Source organism: Palaemon carinicauda, chromosome 21, assembly GCF_036898095.1.
Source record: "Palaemon carinicauda isolate YSFRI2023 chromosome 21, ASM3689809v2, whole genome shotgun sequence".
NCBI lineage: Eukaryota > Metazoa > Arthropoda > Malacostraca > Decapoda > Palaemonidae > Palaemon > Palaemon carinicauda.
Window position 1 is genome coordinate 72,031,611 of NC_090745.1, and position 22,708 is coordinate 72,054,318.

Sequence of the window (22,708 nt, forward strand, 5' to 3'; positions counted from 1 at the left end):
GAGAGAGTTCCGTAAGAAACCCCGGTGATCGAGATAATACACACTTCACAAAAATAGACATATTCTATAAAAATTACAACATTTTGAAAGAATTTACATCTAACAATAAACTGCTCGAAATATTAAGTATTAATATAACTTAGATGAAGAAAAGAAAATGTTACACTTGAAATTATATAATCACTTGACTTGAAATATTAAATCTGAACCAAACCTTAGACTGAGACAAGAAAATATTATACTCTGAAAATTATATAATCCATTGATTCAAAATATCAAATCTGAATAAAACCTTAAACAAAGACCAGCAAATATTATACGCTGAAAATTATATAATTGAATCAAATTATTAAATCTGAATAAAACCTTAGGCTAAGACAAGAAAATATTATACTCTGAAAATTATATTATCATTTGTTTCACAGGAAATTAAATTTTACACAAATATTTAATCCTCATAATTAATGAAAATAGTTAACCTTTAACACTCTAAGTATTAAACTCAGAAAGAAATTAAATAAAGTAACTGGTAAACTTGGAAGTATTTAGCTAACACAAAGTTTTAACCAGATAGCGATTCAAATACACTTCACGTTATCTACTTGCATAGAGCTAATTACAAAATCTCTTTATGAAATACTCACCGTTTACAAAAACCTGTCACATCAAAACTTCGCTATTTCACAATCACTGAACAGTTTTTAAAAACTACACCGATCTTTTACGAGAGGCATATGTGTGAGAGAGAGAGGGTCGATGGCTGATAACTTAAGGCTGGAATTCTCTGTTTGCTGCTATGCATCCCTAGGGGTACACACACACACACACACACACACACACACACACACACACACATATATATATATATATATATATATATATATATATTGAATTAGTTATTCTAAATTCTTCTAGGTCAGGAGTCAAGAAGCTTGGGGGCTGTAGTATGCCACATGTTGCCAAAATGTTGCCTCTTTGAAATTCCACCTGTATATTGTTGTAGTTCTTCTCTGTCTTTGATAAATCCTAAAGTGCATTCTACTGCATTGTCTTCTTTATTCATCCAGCATTTACAACAGGTACCGTAACACTTTTTGTAAATTTAAGCATAAAGTTTGTTTTGCAGTGTAGATAATACTTTGCACCTGCTGCAGGTAAGTATCTTCACCTAAATATGCAATACAAGACCTTAAAACCTCTCCTAACCTGTTATTTCGCTCAGAGCACTTTGCTAAAAGATATTGTGTGTACTCCTCACCTTGCTGATCATCCATACACAAAACGATGGGAAGTTTTACGATGGGCACAGGGTATTTTCCTAGTATATTCAGAAGATAGCACACAGGGTGTAACATCCATAAAAAAACCATGAATTTTGAAGTAAAAATGCTCACCAATTTCAGCATCTGAGTCATGTCACTTTAGCTGCTTTGAGGCTCTAGCTTTTGATGTATCTTCTTTTACATAATGTTTCTTGACTCTTTTAATAAGCATTTTAGATGAGTATAAAGAAACACTTTCTACGTATCTTAACCATGTCATCACTGTGATGAACTTCCAATAACTGTTCATTTAACCATAGTGACTTCGTCTATTTGATAAAAGAATGTTTTATAATCGATTATCACTAACGCTTTGTTGAAAATCTTCGCCAACTACTTCGCATTCGCCAACTTTCACAAGGAAACACTCCATTCCAATCAGCTAGTGAACAGAACTGCTTACTAAATAAATCGTATATAGATGGGGTTGTGCAAATTACATACTTGTGTATACAATCATGCACATTTGTGGTATCCTTTCTGTGTACTCTCCATATTTCTTTAACTGTGGCAATTCTATTACTGCGACTTTCAACAGGAAGCATGGATTCGTCCGCTTTAATTAAAAAATTTCATGGTCAGAACACGAATACTGTCAGCTAAATTTACGTAGACTCTTCTGGTTCCATCTGAAAGGTAGGGAAAAAAAAAACTGGTGTTCTGGTTGTGATACTAAAAAAAAAAAAAAAAAAAAAAAACAATGAGAATGACTCCAAGAACTTTAGGATCAATCTATTTCCTGATATGCCATGAACTTATGGAACGTATCGGGGGCGGCAATCTTGACAATGAGCAAATACAAAAGGGCATCTGTAGTCGCTAAAGATCACAACAATTTATAAACCTCTAGTATTATATTTTGAAATGGTTCAACTGGCTATCTTCCTGACTAAAACCTTTTGGGAGGAATCGTTCATTGAAGAATTGTGAAATATCTCTCTCTTTTCAAGACATAGTCTGTCTTTTTTTTTTACACAGTTGACAGACGAACTTTTTAACGGTACTTGCTTATGATTATCCTCACGTACATTTGTATTTGATTTTTCTTGATTATAAGGCAACGAGTTTTTTTTTCATATTATAATCTGTTTAATGCGCATACAATGTGCGTGTGTTTATATGTTGTCACATAGCTATGTAAATTTATAGAGGTCAATGGCCTAAGACATCCTGAGAAATGACTGCGAAAAATATCACCAGTTATGTAATCATGCTGACGCAGTGGCGCAAAACTGTTGAAACAAACCTTTTAACTCCTGTTTTACTAATCCCACGCCGCTTCAAGGACAAAGCAAGAGAGGGAGTCAGGCAGCAGCGAGTACAAATTACCCAAGAGAGATTCACATGTTGGCCGACACCACCAATCTCCTGTGGAAGGCGTCATGCCCCCACTTAGACAAGTTGAATATAACGTGTGGTTGTCGGGTACGAGCTACTGTGTGCTCGAGAGTCGTCGTTGCCGTCGGGCTCGATCCATGCTCATAGGAACATTCATGAATTTTAGTAAATAGCTGTGCCCCCTCCCCTCTTGCACGACCTGAAAAGAAAAATAGTATTCCCATTTAATTTAATGTTGAGATGTGATCCTGCCAACTTCAAGTTAATCAGAAAAGAATCGTCAAGTAAACGCCTCTGCCAATAAGCTCAAGATTTCGGTAATTGAAGATAATCTATGATCAATTGTTAAATGAATACCTCTGTCCAAAAAAAAAAAAAAAAAAAAAAAAGGATAATTTTTTATTCGCCCAACTCCTGAGTTGATATCTTTATATTGTATGGTGTATCTGCTACAGTGTGTATGTGTGTGTATGTGTGTGTGAGAGAGAGAGAGAGAGAGAGAGAGAGAGAGAGAGAGAGAGAGAGAGAGAGAGAGAGAGAGAGAGAGAGAGAGAGAGAGAGAGAGAGAGAGAGAGAGAGAGAGAGATAATAATGAAAACCATCAGACCACTGCATTAGGCGAGTGAGCATGCAATACTGCTTTGGTATTTAAATGCATAAAAGAAAAAGCAATAGAATATTCAAGTGTATAAAATGCGAGTTAAAATAGTACAAGGCAGCAAAAATCCACTGTAAAAGGTTAATGCCTTTCCATCAGTGACAGAGAAGGGCAATTGTTTCCCAGTGTGAATTCACACGTTGCACTTAATCCTGATCTCCATATGGCCTTGCATCGTTTATACACCAGCATCGATTTCAGCATGAAGTGGCTATGGATGACGCGCGCCAGTGTTTATCAAAACATCTCAGTCTTTCCTTCTAATCTAGAAATTTATGCTAGCTATAACCGCTACAATGAATGTGATGCCACTAAAGTAATGAAACTAGATAGTATTTATGCAGACAAAGTACACGTACACTTATAACTATAATGGTGGCTTTTTGATTTCAGATCCTTTAATGGTTAGCAATAAAAGAGACTGAACTAAATTACAGTTAATGAAATGTTCGTAAGTGTCATATCCGTCCATTAAAAAAAAAAACTTATTTCGGTTGTTATTGAAAATTACAGCATGAAACTCCTTAGTTGTTCGCAAATGATATTCTAGAATATTCGGATATATTTTTTTAGATCATAAAATATGATGGTATACGGAGAGTACAACTATGAAATTTTATAAATTGAACGTATTATTATTATCATTATTATTATTATTATTATTATTATTATTATTATTATTATTATTATTATTATTATTATTATTATTATTATTATTATTATATTAAATTAGATCTTTCATAAAAAAAAAAAAAAAAAAAAAAAAATGAGAGAGAGAATGAAGCTAGAATAATGCCTGAGTTTTACCCTTTGATTAAGGACTTCTTCTGAAATGGTAGCGATGTATAAAGATAGTTGATGTAAAAAAAGAAATGCCAGTAGATCTAGGAAAATAACAACTAATACGAATCAAATGTCTAAATAACTTGTTTTAGAAGCTGTAAGAAAATTTAACCTTTGCGTTCAGACATAAATACATGAATGTTTAGAAGACTAATACACTTGCACCAGACTATGTTCTAAATATGCATCAAACTTACATTTGAAGTAATAAGTTTATTACTTGCGTCTTTTACATCACAACAACATGGAAAATTAAGTACATAACCCTAACTATTTCTCCATCGCTGGTTCAGGAGCTATTCTCTGTAGAGGTAAGAGTGTCTGCCACGAATTGGACTTGATTTTATAGCTCGAATTTACTTTTCGTGTTGAGATTCGTTCACTGTCATTGTTTCCCTTGAATAAAAACGTCTAGGGAGATGAGAAAGAACAGCGTATTATTTTCTTTTTCTTTTCTCTTTCACGCTATCTTTATTCCATCAAAAAAAAATTACCATCGTATGTATTATCATTACTATGAGAGAGAGAGAGAGAGAGAGAGAGAGAGAGAGAGAGAGAGAGAGAGAGAGAGAGAGAGAGAGAGAGAGAGAGAGACTAAAACAGTATATTGTAAACTTCACCTCAAACCATAAATATCTTTTCACAATTACAACGACAACAGAAATGGCTGTCATCGGCTAAATGCTGTAAACAATAACTCTTCTATCACCCAATACCTATAGCTGAGTTTCAGGATTCTTTGAGCCGTCGCCAATAATGACTTAAATCTAAGGATACGGCCCCCCCAAAAAATATATATAACCTAAGATCAGGCTGATCGGCTAAAACGGTGCAAGAGTACAGTTTCAGCATGGAACAGAGAAACCTTCCTAACCCGACCTAGAACAGGGCTAAAAGTCCTGAACTAGGCAAGGAAGAAGACATATCGCTATCGCAGGAAAGTCATAGACTATCCTAGCCATAGAGGTAGGCTAGCCTAACCTCACTCTCAGACGCAGCCCTAAAGGGGGTTCATTCCTTTAGGGAGGACAGAGAGGCGATATATACTCTATTAGACAATTAATCCCTTTACTCAGAAAAGGGATCAAGGCTAAATAGAGGGAATGCCAAGGCAGGGGATGAAGGAAGCATATAGGGGTCCTAATATTAGGTTAGGCTAGAAAGAATCACTGACTAGCCTATCCCCTATATGGTCCCTGAAGGCGAAAACATTTGCATCACTGTCAAAAGTATTGTAAAATAATAATGCCACTATCTTCATAACTTAGTCTAGGATCACTAATAAATCATGCATGAACACTTGTATGTAGGCTCCTGGCCTGGGGGCTATAGTAGCCGACTGGTAAGAGGTCAATCGATGACCGATAAAAAGCGTCTAAACACGATATAAAAGTTCCTAGCTATGAAGACTAAATAAACTAATGTATTCGATTAGTATATATAATGCCGGAAACGTTGTTGTGGCTAACTAAATAAGACATGCATAACAACAACGACGCCAAAAAATGGCGGGTCCGGTAGAGGCACAGCTCTGCCACAAAACATCAATTATTTCGAAAAGTAATATTTACTTTACGGCCAGAGCTTAATTAAACAATACTGGAACCTTGTACTCAACTTTCCAGAAGAAGGCGAGGCTGAAGGTAAGGACATAGCGAAGATGCAAAGCGATAAAGATAACACAGGGAAAATCCGTCTAAGTAGGGCAGCTACTAAACAAAGGATGAAGACGGGCGTGACGTCATCAGAGCAATGGCGTCCGTTTGTTTACGTCTCGAGTATCAGTAGTAGCCACGAGTGAGATTAGCTGTGGAACGACTCCCAGCTATTCTCAGTCCTTACACACCGAAGCATTAACTCTGTTCGGGGTGAAGATAGCTATGTGGCACGTTCAGACATGCGTGTCCCCTGTTGTATTACGATGTCTTAAAGGGAAACCTTTGAGATACTCGCTCCAGAAGTTAGAATTCTGTGATAACCTGTGGTTAAATTCTCTGGGAATATCTTAGTAGTCTTATACCCAAGGAAGCTACCAAACAGGAACCTTCCATCAGGACGCCATGGCTATCTCACCCAAAAATAGATTTTTCGCTTCGCTCAAAATCCGTTATATATATATATATATATATATATATATATATATATATATATATATATATATATATATATTTTCATCGATTTAAAAATAAGCAATTAATCTATGAATATTGTTACCATTTCACCCATAGATATTCCTAGCATTTCATCAACTCCCTCAGTGCAGTGCCGCTAGTATAGGGAGATATTCATAACATCAGTACTGAAATGCTGGTTCATCCATATGCGCGTTAAGTGGTCTGTTGGATCCTGGCGCTCACATAACAAGGGTATACACTTATTTCCATTTCCAGCTTCAAAAGCATTTACTCAGTATCACAAGTATTTATTTTGCATCAAATACTTACACTGGAACACATTACTCGAGTACACGGAAATCTGATAAACATACTAAATGCAAGCGCGCATAGGTGTAAATCCCAATATACATATTCCAGTTCAATCAATTTTGGAGAACGATTTGTGTCATAAATGGAATGGAGTATAAGGAGATTTAAAATATCGTACCAACAGTGCCAAATGAGAATCTAAAAAACAGAATACATATCAAACAATGATACAAAAGAATCCCGCTTCACTGGAGGTCCAAAGGATACAAAAGGAAACGAAAAAAAGTTCTGAACAATAAGAAGGAAAAAATTCAGATAGACCTAAAGACTGCAGAGATCTCCAAAGGAGACAGAAGCTAACCACAAACATCTAATTCTAAATTTAGTATAAAAAGAGGCTGAAAAAATATGCGATAGTTTATAGCATTATTACTAATATTTAATTCCTAGGCCTACACAGTAGCCTCATCCAATATTAATTACTCTGCCGGAGGGTAGTGCTCTCAACTCATCTAGAGCAGAACACTGAAAGCATTATTTATATAAGGATAATTGTTTCATTTTGCTGTGTCTCTTTGTTCCATAGTTGCGCTTAGCATTTTACATTATAGCCCCTCCCTTCTACCAGGTACTGCTAGCTTTCTTCCATTTTATGGCATAAGCACTTTTAACCTTATCTTCCGCTGTGAATGGACTACTGGTCCTCAAATTTTATACATTCATCCAATACTAATCAATTATATTTGATCCACAGACACTCTTGCACACTACTTACAATTAAAATGGTTTTACTTCTCCTAAAATTTCTTTTTTTCCTTTCAGCTTCAGTGCTATCACTTTCTTCCACACCAAATATAAATGCGTCAAATTTCTTTCTTACTCTTTCCTGATTTTCTGTGATGCCTTGGGTAATTTTTGCATCTAAATCTACAGTTAATTTAGTAAATTTCTTTCTTTCTCTCTCCTGATATTCTATGATTCTTTGGGTAATTTTTACAACTAAATCTGTATGTGGTTTATTTTGGAATGACTCTTGATGATCAGCCGATCAACTAGTTGATGATTATTTCACAGTTTGGTCGATGAAATGCTCAGTGCTGTGAAACTAATTTTGTGAGCTGCTCCTGTAAATACGATGATAAAAAGGGTTTTTGAGGTAGAAAATTTTGCATGTGTTATTTAGTCATACAACATAGCAAACCAATTGTTAATTTTTTCATAAGAGCACCAAAATTGGCACACAAGTTAAGTGATGTATTCTTAACAATTCTGGATATGAAGCAACTTGAGATTATGCCTTAGTCAGCTTTGGCAGTCATTTTCCAAAATGTTCTCCATTCTACTTTAACAAGAAATTATGTTAAAGTTGTTGATTTATTATTTTTGCAGCTTAATGAACTTGATGAAGAAGAGGTCGTCAAAGCTACATTGGTGGTCCACCAAACTAAATATCATAAAATATGAGGGCTTTATTCTTAAATATCAAAAAGCACCAAAGAGCATAGAACAGGTCAGCAGGAGTTATCTCACCCGGGGGAGGGAATGGCGGGCCAGGAAAGTACATCAGTGCACGCAGTACAAAATCAAATACCTCTTGGCAACCTTCATACTTTTTCTGCAGAATACCTGGTGTGCAAAACTTATACAAAACAAGCACTTTTAAGATTGATCAGCGTGTGTGGCAGTGTCCAACACAAGCTGGAGACCACAAATTGCTGGCACAGCTCAGCATAGGTGATATGTGAGCTTTTGATGCTAATTATCATTCCAAGTTTTTAATGTCTCTCTATAATTACATACAGACATTTGTCAATATTGAACACAAATAACGGACATGGAAATGTAGCCTCCGGAATTGCAGGGGTATAGCTTGCCTTTAGATTGGAAAAATTCATCTGAAAGAGGACACATCTCCTGTATTCAGACTACTCACTCTTGTAAACAAGGGAACTTCAAGTTACTCCATTCTAGTTGCATTCAGGTTGTCTAGGCTAGCAAGTCTGAATACAGTCTGCAAACCTGTATGCAACTAGAATGGAGTAACTTGGAGTTCCCTTGGATACAAGAGTGAGTATAACAAGGTTGAAGGGACAACTGTTATCCTACTTCCCAGGGCTAAGAACACAGAGAAAAGGATGAGAGGTCATTTTGACTTTACATGACGACATTACTGGGGCACTTGATAAAGTCTGTGAGTAAGACTGTGACAGTGGTGAATTATTTCACCTTGCTTGAAATGCACAGATTGTTCATCAATACATGTTTGATGAAGCCTACCCATTTGCTCGATCATTCAAAGGAGCCTGGAGGCTTTGCCACTAGTGTTACGTAAACTGGTAGACATGTTGCTGCATTGACCTAACATCAAGGTCCAAATGGATGGTCCTTCACCACGGCCATCTTTCTTCATGGTACAGCCCTTGAAATGCAATAGTGTCAAAGATTGTTAGAAGCAGTAAAGAGGAACTTCCCTTGCGGGTACAAAGATGCAAGGACACCTCGATGTCAGACATCTCAAGAAATTCCGGTGTCAATGTACTTTGGCCTGATACTGCATACTAAGATTCACAAGGAGGGACTAGTGAACAAGCAGTTTAGCCTAGGTCTCAGTATCTCATATGACTGTATCCTTTGCCTGTATGCAGAGATGAGAAGCTGGGCATACAATCTGTTCCAAGCTGTTCCAAGCAGACCATGGCAGTGCGTTCACGAAAACACTACGTGACTGGTTATAGGGAAGGGGTTGGACACATGCACTTGCACATGCGGAGATTGCTGATGTAGCAACCGATGATTATATTGTTCGGGCCTAGTATATGATAAACACAGTCCTAGAGCAGATGGTGACTAGCCTCCTGAGGAATACAAGGAATGGTGCCACAGCTCTCCCCAGTTTCTGTACTTGCCAACAATACTGGATTTGGAGATCATTATCATAATCTATGTGCTATCAGGGAGAGAAGTAAATTTTAGTATGTCCATAGGTACTCTAACTAACACAGTCTCATTGTTGTTTTGCAATATACTATATACAAAATACCTGGTGGATACCAATCTATCTATGTGAGATGGCAAAACTTCCACAACAGCATTCAGAAATATTAAATTAGTTTAAGGCAGGCCACTTTATTGTGCAAAACAGCAAAAGGGCATTCACAGCAATTCCTCTAGACTAAGAACAAAAACAGAATAATGCCCATGTCAAATGTGAAGGAGGTGATGTTGGCCCTACTGGTAAACCAAGATCTCTGAGGTCCTTGATGGTAGCCGGACCCCGAGGTGGTCAGAGTTATCATTGAGTTTAAGGAGGAGAACATATATCCAGATGCCAATGAGGATGCACATTACCACGAAGATACACCAAGTTTAAAGGTTCAAAGGCTGCTCATAAATGGCAGAGGTAAGGGACAGGGATATTGCCCTATCGAACAGGACATTTCCCTAGAGACTGACCATATATACATATTATCAGCACCCAAGCCCAGTCTCAACTCAAGCTAGGACCAAGGAGGGCCAGGCAATGGCTGTTGATGACTCATCAGATAGACCTATAGGCTCCACAAAACAACCTATCCTTAGCTCACAAAGATGGTGAGGTTGCAGTAACCAAAGAAACTAACGAGTTTCAGCAGTACTCGAGCCCCATACGCGTTACCACATCGGCTACCACAAGTGCACAGAAAGCATTGGCCAAAGATGTATAATCACTTGTGGATGTCAATGAAGACCTTGCGAATCCCTTTGACGAGGATAATTCATATTTGCTATTCATAGACCCTATAGACATTGCTGATCATGCGGTCATTGAAACAGTTAGCACTGTCCAGCAAATTGGACAGAGTCAAAGCTATTGATGAACCTATGAAGCAGAGCAAGCTACCCTTCTTCAGAATACAGAAGATCAAAAGTGCTCAAAGGAAAGGAAGCATCTAGGAAGAATGATATGACCTTTTTTTCAAGGCTATACATTGGCTGGTAAAACTACGATGGGAACTTAGAAGAATTCTTCTGCCATGAAAATCCTGCATGTCCTCCCACATTATGTAATAAAGGTAAGCTATACATGGGTAGCAAATGCCAGCTGGTTAAGTGTCTTGAAGGCATTGTTGAAGCTCCTGATTCACCTGCAGTAAGATTTTTTTATCCTTGATGATGCCACCATTGAACTAATGCTGAAGCCTGTCACTGCCAAAAATTTGAAGAATATGCCAACTAAGACTTCATCATATCTATGTCATGTTTCATGCCTCGCCTGTGTTTAGGATAGCTACAAAGAAGACTCCTTGAAGATGATAACAAGTGAAAATCGAGAAAAATAGATTTGACTGCATGTGATGAGTACCATTAACATGCCATGAAATTGGCAGAGCTTCCTACGTGTCAATGCTAACAGAATGGAACTTGTTACTTTTCTGTCTGATGTGCTGGTTAAGTCCTTCTATGGAAAGGCAAAGGAGCTTGTAGTTACTGATGGTAAAGAAGGAATCTGCCCTCTAAGGCAGGAAGATGAAACCTCACTAGCTACATAGAGTCATGAAGAGGCAGACAATAACATCATGCTGCAAGTGAACCATGCTACACAGAATGAAAACCATCAGATTCAAGTAGATACCAATGTTAAGGCCTAATTGGTGATGGTAGCACAGGCACTACCATGCGTGGATGAACTCTGGATTGCCTTTGGGACAGGCAAGAACTGCTGCTATATCACCATCCATAATGTAACTGCCTCTCTTAACCTTCAGAAGGCATTTACCATTCATTTCTTTCATGTGACAAGGTATTAGCATTCGTGGGACATGGCAAGAAATCTGCCTGGGCCACTTGGTACTCATTTTCAGGACACATATATTTCCTGGCCACCCTGAACACCATGCCAGTCAGCATCTAGGATGACAATGCACTGTACTGAAAATTTTATGATGCTCCCCTATTGCCGCCCGAGTCTGTATAGATATCACTGAGGCCAGAAAGTAACTCATTTCCAAGAACCTATCACGATTTGGAACAGTATGTCAAAAGATCAATCTTCCAGGGTGGTTATATTTGGGGGCATATCTTGGTCCCTCCTTATGTGCTTTAATCAACTACAAGCTGGGGCTGGCAGAAAACAGATGATGGGTGGTATGAACTGCTCTGGATCATGCTCCATAAGGCATCAAAAAGCTGCTTTGAGCTGGTTTCATGCAGCTGCCAAAAAAAAAAAAAAAAAAAAAAAGAAAGAAAGAAAAAAAAAAAGGCTGTAAAAATTGTAGCAAATACAAGAAGGCTAATCTACAATGCACTGGACTGTGTACTTGTGAAGTATAATGCAAGTACACACAGACTACCAGATATTTGCTATGCTTAGAATATATCAATACAAATTTACATTGCTTGTAAATGTATTAACTTCTTGAACCAGAGGGAGTCGGTAAACTCTTATTTAGTAATATTATTCCATTTATTCGGGCAAGTTTCATAGGAGTTAAGTTTGATTCATTGTTTCTTCTCACTTCCTCTTCCCAGAGTGATTTTTTCTTTTTTACAAAAATTAAAAAAAGATTTTATTTATTTCGAAATCTTGACTTAAATGCGAAAGGATCTCACCAATGAGCTGACATTTCCCTCTATGTAGGTCAGCTCTTAAGCGTACTTCCATTATCTCTTAAACTTCTAGACAAGGCTCTCCAAGGCTCATGGTATTAATTTTTTTTCTCTCTCTCTCTCTCTCTCTCTCTCTCTCTCTCTCTCTCTCTCTCTCTCTCTCTCTCTCTCTCTCTCTCTCTCCTGTCTGCAATAACGTAAACCAAAAATGGTTCATACATATTCAGTGAAAGAAAAATGTATCAACACTACTGCTAATCATATTTTTCATAAATGACATACATTTAAATTTTTTTTTGTAAGAATTGAAAAAATAATGATTTCGATTATTGTACGCAAATACACTGCTCATATATGTTGAAGTAGTACAGTGTTTATTTTGAAGAAATCAATTTTTCATATCTAAAATTGATTGAGAATCCATATGAAAATTTGCAAGCCATAAAACGTGCGCGTACTTGCATGTATGAACAGTTATGCATATACAAAAGATACTTTGTTTGAAACTATTCAATCTTTTATTCTGAAAGCAAAACCTATGCTACCACATCTAGATTAAATGGGTCTCTGTCAAAATGAGCTTGGTATGAGGATGGGCCTGTCAAAAGGACATTTCAACTTTCCTATAACTTGATATCCTTTATCGTGAATGCTCACTAGCTACTCATTATTAATACAATATTATAACGAGAATCATTCCCTTCTAAGAAGAAAACTCAGCGACATCTATCTAAATTTTCCATTGTTTTCTTTTTTTTTCTGAGAAGCATATAAAGTTTTCAATATTCAGACTTGTCTCTCATTCCAAAGTGCTTTCTGTAACTATAAAACATTTTACAGGCTGTACTTGAATAATGATAGAGCAAATCTTACTTTTAGCACACAATTATCCTCGTTGAAAAAAGAAAATGAGGATAGATTTTACGATGAAACTACTGCATCTGTTGTAGAAGTCATTTTATATGAATAGAGATACATTTGTAAAGATATTTGGCTAACAGAAAGTGTTATATGCAGATACGATTTATGAATTATATGTTATAAAACCTATGAAAAGGATTGTTTTGAAATATGAAATATCATGGTTAAGATTATAAATTTGTAATGATTTGTAACTCAAAGATGTTGTATTCTAGAACAAGAGCTTCAGGAAATCTTTCATAAAGTGTCAAGCTCTTCAACTTTCCATATTGCAGGATATGAACGTTTCAAGAATTTTCCCAAACTTTGAGATAATGTGTTCTGATTATAAAAGAGAACGACACACGTGCATTTGAGAAAGGATTCACTTCAGCTATGATAGGTTAAGGCTGCAATTGTGGAGACATTTTTCTGTGACACTTTTGACAATCACTGTTTATTAACTATTTTTTTTTATTTTACAAAACTACTTATTTAGAGCTCTGGAATGTTTCTGCTGACCTTCAGAAATTCATCGTTTCCTGTCATCATCTGAGTCTCACATCATAGACTTATAAATCTCAAGTTTGCATTATTTTTTACAAATGTGTGTAAATTGTTATCGATATGTGAACTATGACTATTTATGAGTCTTGTAAAATATTTTAGATGATTATAATTTTTCTTAAATGTAATTATTGCTATGTTTGCTGGCTATTATTTTCTTTTGCTGTTACTGTTTTTCTATTTTCCATGCTATATCAATTATCAAGGATATAAGTCATAAAAGTATAGTTTACATAACCTTCATTTTGATATAGCTGACTGTAACAGAATTGGGGGCCTGTCCTGGATCTGAATTGTTATTTCATTTGAAATTCAAAGATTGTTCTTAATTATATTTTATCCGTTGTTCAAAATAGCTAACAGACATGTTGATTTAACACGTCTAAGTTTTTCAAAAATTTTGTGAGGATCCACAAATTGGAATGTTAAATGATTTAAAGAAATCATATTTCGTAAATTTAGGCAGAGATCTTGAGCTTAACGTAAAAAATTCAAGGATGATATTAAACATGTATCAGTTCAGCATTTGGAATCAGTGGGTTCTGATTTATTAACTTGAAATAGAAGATTATTTAAAAAAAAAAAAAAAAAAGAGTTGGAAGCTCAGACTAAGGATGCGCTTGAGAGAAGGGAGGCCGAGTTTAAACGTGAGCAATTAAAAGGTATTAGTGAGAAATAAAAAATTGAAGCTGAGATAAAGGTTTATGAGAGTAATATTGAAAAAAAGAGTTAGAACTTAAAAAATTAAACAGGCTAATTGTAAATATGCAAGTAAAGCTAGGTCAGATACTTTTAGTGAAAACAGAGTTGTGCCTCTTTTTAATGAAAACGATTTGGATGAATATTTTATCTATTTTAAGAAAAAAGCTAAAAAAGGTAATAGCCAACAGGAAATTGGGCATATAGGTCATCAGGAGTTTTGTGTGGTAGGGCACCAAAAGTCTATGCTTCCATTATTATTATTATTATTATTATTATTATTATTATTATTATTATTATTATTATTATTATTATTATTACTTCTAAACTACAACCCTAGTTGGAAAAGCAAGATGCTATACGCCCAAGAGCTCGAACAGGGAATATAGCTCAGTGAGGAAAGGAAGTAAGGAAATCTACTAAAAGAGAAGTTTAAGAATAATATAAAAATAAATCTATCACGAATAAAGTATAAAAACTTCAAAGTAAGAAGAGGAAGATAAATAAGATAAAATAGCGTGCTCAAAGATAAATAAGATAAAATAGCGTGCTCGAATGTACCCTTAAGTAAGAGAACTCTACTACAAGACAGTGGAAGACCATGGTACAGAAGCTCCGACACCACCCAAGACTAGAGAACAATGGTTTGATTTTGGAGTGTCGCTATTTTAGAAGACCTCTTGCCACAGCTGAGGAGTCAATTCTACCCTTATCACAAGGAAAGTAACCACTAAACAATTACATTGCTCCACTTAACCCCTTCAGTGAAGAAGAATGTATGAGGATAAAGTTGATGATTATAAACTCTTGATAAATCTATTTTACAGGACTAGGAACTAACTCCAGACACTTATAGAATGAAGATTAGGGGTTGGACAAGCTAAGACAAGCAGGTATGTGTAGAGTTTGGTAGAGACCCATCAGATTGGTTTGATAAAGGGTGTAAGGCAGCAGAGTGCAACGGCGATTCCAAAATATCAAGGGAATTTATTTTCATTAGCCAGTTTAGTAATCGTGTTAGTGAAAAAATTAAGATTTATTTAAATGAGAAAAAGTTATCCACCCTTCGTGAAACAGCTGTCTGTGCTGAAGAATGTGTACTGACTCACAAGGAGTCGAGGCCATATGATAAAAAGTTTAAAAGGTCAAAAGACAATAGGGACACTGATAAGCACTCTAGCACAGATGTGAATGTCAAAGTTTTCGTTCTTATTCTTATGTCAAGTCTCAAAAGCAGCCGTTTGAATAGTAGTTCTTACATGTATAATTATTATAAGAAACCAGGTCGCATGCTGTCTAAGTATTCCAAGTTGAGGAAAAGGGTAGTAAAAACTGTTGCTCTTACTTTACCAAAGTCTCACTATAGTATATTAGCAGTAGAGGGTATCACTAGATGTCCACGTTTTTAACAGAAAGTCTGTTAATTTCAGTGTTTTTTTCCAGGTCTGTTAATTTCAGTGTTTTTTTTTCCAGATCTGTTGATAAGTGTTTCCTACCATATACTGCTAAGGATTTTATTAAAGTTTATGATGGTTTGCTACACCCTGTTTGTATCATGTATGATACTAGTTGGGCCCAATCTTTTGTATCGAAGAAATTATTCCTAAGACTTAGCATTCGTTTATTGGGGAATATGCTCCCATTCGTGTGATTAGTGGTGGCCAGTTTAGCGCTACCTTGCATGTTATGGATCCTCATTGTGACTGGATACGAGGACCTGTCGTTATTGGTATGGTTTCTGAGTTGCCTATAAATGGTGTTAAATTTTTACTTGGTAATGACTTTGTAGCTGAGACAGTTGATGTCTAACCAAAGATGATTAAAGTGCCAAATCTTGATCAGGAGTTGGAGGTTCTCAGTCATGGTTTCTTTACTCTTTCTTCAAATGCTGAAACTCATCACATGATTCAGAGTTCTACTCATAAATCTAATAATGATGTATCGTTTTGTGAGAATGTTTTCACTGTTGTTTGTTTTACCGACTTGCCTTGCGAAGACATGCTGGATTGTGGTGCTGTATCCACTTGCGATTGTTCTGTTGAGCTATCTCCTGAAGATACGTTAGTTCATCATACTTATTCAGCTGTTGACTATTCTACCAATATGTCTGGTAAGGAGAGGTTGGTTCTTAATATTTCTGCTGTCAACTGTTCCACCATCCTATCTCGGAAAGACATGTTGGTTAGTGATGTCATGTCCTCTGACTGTTTTATTAAACAACCTTGTGAAGACACATTAGTTTGTGATGTATTAGTTATTAGGAGTTATTGACTTGATTTTTTAATATGCCTTGGTTTATAATGATGTCTCTACCGCTAATGATCATGTTAATTTGTCTAAGATATTTTTGTTTAATTAGTATAACACTGATTTGTCTGATTCCAGTCATGTGTTAAAATAACTGTTAGTTTGTTATTCAATGGTTGCCGTAATTCAGAGCCTCGTTCGAAGATGGTTGCAGATCAGAAGTCTGCACATACATTAGTTTAAATTCTTATCTTTGGAAATCTCATGGTTGATTTTTCATGTCTCACTCATGAACAACCTTTGACTGACCATTTTGGAGTGAGTAAAACTTTGAGTTATGGTAAGCATTTTTATTAGCATCATATTTGGAGTCTGTGGCTTAATTTTGTTGTACTTCTGTGTATTAAGCTACTGAAAAATCCAATCAGACTTTTCTGAGAGGCCTATTTTTGTCCATCTTTTCATTTGATGAATTATTTAGTTATGCACTTAAAGAAGATCTTTAACCCTGGCCAAAAATAGGCATAGGTTATGAAAATTATTTGCGAATTTTGTTACCTGGGAAAAAGATACTTTTGAGTTTTCTTTGCAATGATATTGATTTTGTTGTTATTGTTTCTCAACTCCCTGTACATTTAGAAATTTCACCTGAATTTTGTAACATATTACCCCACTCCGTTTTTTTTTTTTTTTTTTTTTTTTTTATAAAATCTTTGTAATCAGTTATGATCAAATAACTTGTTTGTATTTGTGAAAATTTGTTAATTGACGACTCCGAACTTTTCATTAGGAGGGGGATTTGTTATCTGTAGATAAAATTTATGTATTTTATGTTGCAAGACCTGTGAAGAGGGTTTGTTTTAAAATATCAATTATTAGTGATAAGATTTAAATATTGCAATGATTTGTAACCCAAAGATGCTATACTCTAAAACCAGATCATCTGATAATCTCTCGTAAATTGCAGAGTTCTTCAGCTTTCCGTATTACGTGATACAGAATGTTCCAGGATTTTCCTGAACTTTTAGGAGACAGTTCTTGGATATATATATATACATACATACATACATATATATATATATATATATATATATATACACACACACAAGAACAACACACGTGCATTCGAGCTGAGATTTAGCACAAACATCATAAAGGTAAAGCTGCTATCGTGGAGAAATTTTTCTGACACCGGCAACAAACGCTGTTCATTATTTTCCTTTACATCACTGCCAGTTTTAATGGAAAACAAGAATTCCTTGGAAGGTCTAATACCATCAGAAGGTGAGTTCCTGATTGTCATCTTTCATACCCGAAAATGCGTTCAGGAATTTTGGTGCTGACATTAGGGAATTCGTCATTTTCTGTTGTTATCCGAGTCCCACATTTTTATTATTATTATTATTATTATTATTATTATTATTATTATTATTATTATTATTATTATTATTATTATTATTGTTACTTGCTAAGCTACAACCTTAGTTGGAAATTAGGAGGCTATATGCCCAGGGGCCCAAACAGGAAAACTAGCCCTGTGATGAAAGGAAATGAGATAAAATGAAATATTTTAGGAACAGGAACAATATCAAAATAAATATTTCCCATATAAATTATAAAAGAAAACTTTAACAATAAAAAGAGGAAAAGAAATAAAACAGAATATTGTGCCCAAGTGTACTCATACAGAATTATAAATCTCAGGCCTGTATTGTTATGACAGATTTGTATGAATTGTTATCAATAGGTGAACTGAGATTATTTTATGAGTATTGTAAAATATTGTAAATAATTTCCCTTATTCTTATAGATATTGTTATGTTTGCTGGCTATTGTTTCCTAACGCTGTTACTTATTAAGGAGATAAGTCATCAAAGTAGATTTTACATAATCTAACAGACAGTAATACTTTCATACCGATGCATCGTAGGTTAACTTTGAAAATAAAGCCATAAAGTGTAAAATATGTAATGAAAGAGTCTATATCTAATACAGACCTGAATTCAAGAGGAAATTTGCATTTACATATTATCCCAAGATCTTTGTAAATACTATATAAATTGATAAAAAAACAACATACGAAGCTAATGAGCTAATTCGTTAAAAACTGCCGTGTAAGCGTAGAAATGATACACATTAACAAGCATGATAGTGCATCAAATAATATTATAAATGCATTAGCTTAATTTGCTTTTAACTCCTGCCACTATATCAACGAGATGGAAATCATTTGGGGAGAGACTCCGGGGAAACAACGAAGCGACCGAACATGAGGGGTACCCAGGAAAAGCATGAACTTCAGTAAATGGATATTATGCCGAAGATATACTGTGTGGATTTTTATGAGAGAGAGAGAGAGAGAGAGAGAGAGAGAGAGAGAGAGAGAGAGAGAGAGATATTTTAAACAAGTATTTGTCATTAAAGTCATTTAAAATGTGTAACAACCTGGGTTACACCTAGTAAGTCCTCTCGAGTCACAAGGTTGACCTCAATGGCAGAAGACCATCAGTCTCGATTAGCATTTCTACGATAACATAATTCTGCTCTTCTTCAACCAGGCCACCCTCCCTAAACCATTGACATTACACATTTTACGCGGAACCCACATTGTAAAGAAGCTTAACGATGACATCGGCAGATTGGACAATCCCTAAAGATTAATAAAGAAGATTTGGGATCTCGGTGCAACAGGGATGAGTTATGACCGTAGAAGAAAAAAGGAGTAAAGAAAGGGAACGGTAATTTCGCAGAAAGAGAAGGTTGATATTTGGTGGAAATGTTGGAATATTAAATGCAAATGAATAAAAAAATAATATATCTTGAGAGAGAGAGAGAGAGAGAGAGAGAGAGAGAGAGAGAGAGAGAGAAAATTGCCTTTCTGGAAAGTTTTCCCTAGATTTCATTTTTGAAGCTTCAAAACAATTATGAAACGAGAAATCCATCCCGGTAACATCCCAGTTAAAGTGAAATAAAAAAAAAGCCTGCCTGACGCGTTCTGTAACGTACAGTTCCACATAAATTATTCATTATTTGTTTATTTGCTAAATTTTTTGTATACTTTAAAACTACCTTTCAAATTGTTTTTTAGAGGCATCAATCTGTTGATTAAATTGAAGATGAAGAAACAAAGACATTTATACATGCTTCCGTTATAAAACTCTCTCTCTCTCTCTCTCTCTCTCTCTCTCTCTCTCTCTCTCTCTCTAACGAAAAAATTTTGATTCGATAATTAGTTCCAATTAACAATACAATTTCACCAAGTGATAAAAAAGTACCTATCATCATCAGATTCTTGCCCAACACCACCCTAATAATTACATAATGGTAACCAGTGTAGATGTAGGAAGTTGCATATATAATTACATCCGCAATGTATATGTTATGTATTTTGTACTGTAATACTAAATACGCTACGGGTATTAAGAGTAATGTTATACAGTATTGCATTGATAAAACATGTTTAGACATACAGAATAAGTGTAGTAGTGTATGTTATGAAAGATTTAATCATTGATTAATTTGACGTAGGGTTAGGATGTGATTCTTCTTACTTTTGTGTTGCAGTAGGATTCGATCTTTTATAGAGTGATGCTCATTTGTTATTTTTTTTTTTGTTGTGTACGAGTTTTGTTTACATATTCTCACTCGAAACACACAAGTTGTTAGAAAAGATCAGAGTTGTAAGCCTGAGAGAAATTAAACGTGTTTTAATAAGAAGTCTGTGATTATATCCCATCCAACCTAGAAGACAAGTTAGTGAAGATGCTAGGATAGGAACATTCTAAATTAACTACTGTATTGTTATTCCAGGTGAGTGAGCTGATATCAGGTGAGTGTGATTTAGGCCAAACATCACAGTATTCAGATCTTAACACAATTAATTTGGTAATAAAATGATTGCTGTAATTAGAAATTAAAAACATCAGTAAAATACACTAAGGAGTTCCCTGATCATTCAGCTTGTAAGAAAACTTTGTTTTGTAATATGAACAAAGATTTATCATGGAAATATCTAGCCCTTTGTCGCTATGGTTTTGGTTTGCATTCCAAGTTGATTCATCGGACGATCTCGTGACACTGAAGTAGATGGACTCTGAGATCCAAATACATTATAAATTGATGAATAAAATATCTTTAGTACATAGTTTTCACTATTTTTTTTTTTTTATATTTTACACTTTACTTTATACGAAACGGCAGCGTAACTGATTCAAGGAGCATAGAGAGTAAGAGCATCTTTCATGTTTTAATGAAATTTTCCTTGGAAAACAAGCTGGAGATAAGCAGGATTAAAATGAAAGAGTAAATTGATTTAAAAGGTTAGAAAAATAACAAATCATTAATGGAAATGTTTGTAAATGGAATTATGGTATATAAGAGCTTGAAATATATATTATGAATCAAGATAAATGAAATGAATATACGCATAAATAGTAGAACATGTAGAGCAAAGGCTAAAAATCAGTTTAATAATCGTTGAAGACTCGCCAGAAAAACAGATAACATGACCATTGATTTACAGAATCTCAGTGCAACTAAACAAATCATAAAGACTAAATTAATGATCTGATACCTTAACTAGACAAGAAAATTTATGTTTTTATTATTTGTGTATCTGGATTTGTGCGATGAATTAATCCCGAATACCTCCAACTGACTTTTTAATGGTGTCAGCAAATTTCTTACATCAAACCAGATACTTTTAAAGATTACTGCCCGAACATACTAAAATCTGGGATGAAACTAACCAACTATGGTATAATGTTACAAACATACCTTATTTAGGGTGAAAAACAACACTCCCTTGATTCGAAATGATACAAGGTGGAACGATTTAAATTTTTCTGTGGTTTCTATATGATATATTTTTGGAAATCAGTGATAGTGCACTACATGTAACTGTATTGGAGTGCCCCACATTTTGCTTCTCATTATGTAGATTTGTAAATCATACATTACCTTTATTTCAATAAGTATTACCTTTTGTTTCAAGACTTCGGGAAAAACTTTGTTATGGGATTATAGACCATAACACAACTTCTTTGGTACAATTATGTTATTCGTAAGGATTATCAGCTGATTATAAAACTCAAAATTTTATTAAACTTTCACATAATATATAAGTAGGAAACTATCCGTCCTTATCACTCACACGGCAACGACTATCCTTAGACGTGTACATATCCTCCACCATTGCAAAGACGTCATTTGGTGGGTCGGTGTGGACGCTTGTCCACCCGAAGCTTTCTAAAGGGGCCCTCCAAAACAGCGATATGAAAGATTGGCGTTGTAAGGGCCCTCCCGAACCTGCCCCATGCTTCAAGAATGATTAGCTGGAAAATTCCAGAATGAATTAGGATGATATGTATAGGGCCTAGCATTGCAAAGGAGGCAGAGAACCTGCCTGACTTTCTGAGAGAGCCAACGTCTGACAATCCTTTCACCAGCACCTCTTCAGCCATAGAGCTTCCCCTCAAACGTGAATAGTGTTCCCTCTCAAACGTGAATAGTGTTTTCTCTCAAATGTGTATACTGTATAGTCTTTGTTAAAACATTTGGTAATTGTTGATTTTGAAAGGAGTGAAGGGAATTTGTGAGTACAGTTTATATTGAAAAATTAATTTCTTTTTTTTTAATTGGCCCTGTATGACTTGCATAAAAAGGGAAGTGTATATATCTTTGCTTAACCGGTCTGTAACCTTGTGTGACACCAAAGGACGTAAGAGTAACAGTTACGTATATGGCAGTGTAAATCTGATTTATTTTCTATAGCGTCAAATTGTCAACTTTTTTTCATCAATTTTTCAAAATTAAATATTTTCATAAATTAATTTCTGGTGAATCAAGTGATTGTAAGATTCTTAATTGGCATTTTATCCTAAGTCTAAGGTCTAGTTCAGATTTGAGTTTCAAGATATTTATTTTTTATATCATTTTTGAATTGTTATTTTTATAGAAGATGTATTTTTGTAAAGCTTGAATTATTTCAATCACAAATAATTAATCCAGTAACTTGCTCATACCTCTGACTTAGAACCAAAGTAAGATGTTGGTTTTAGAATAGTCCCCGTTGAAAGTCAAGTAATCGCCCAGTTTTGTTTTGAGTGTAACGTAGAGACCTT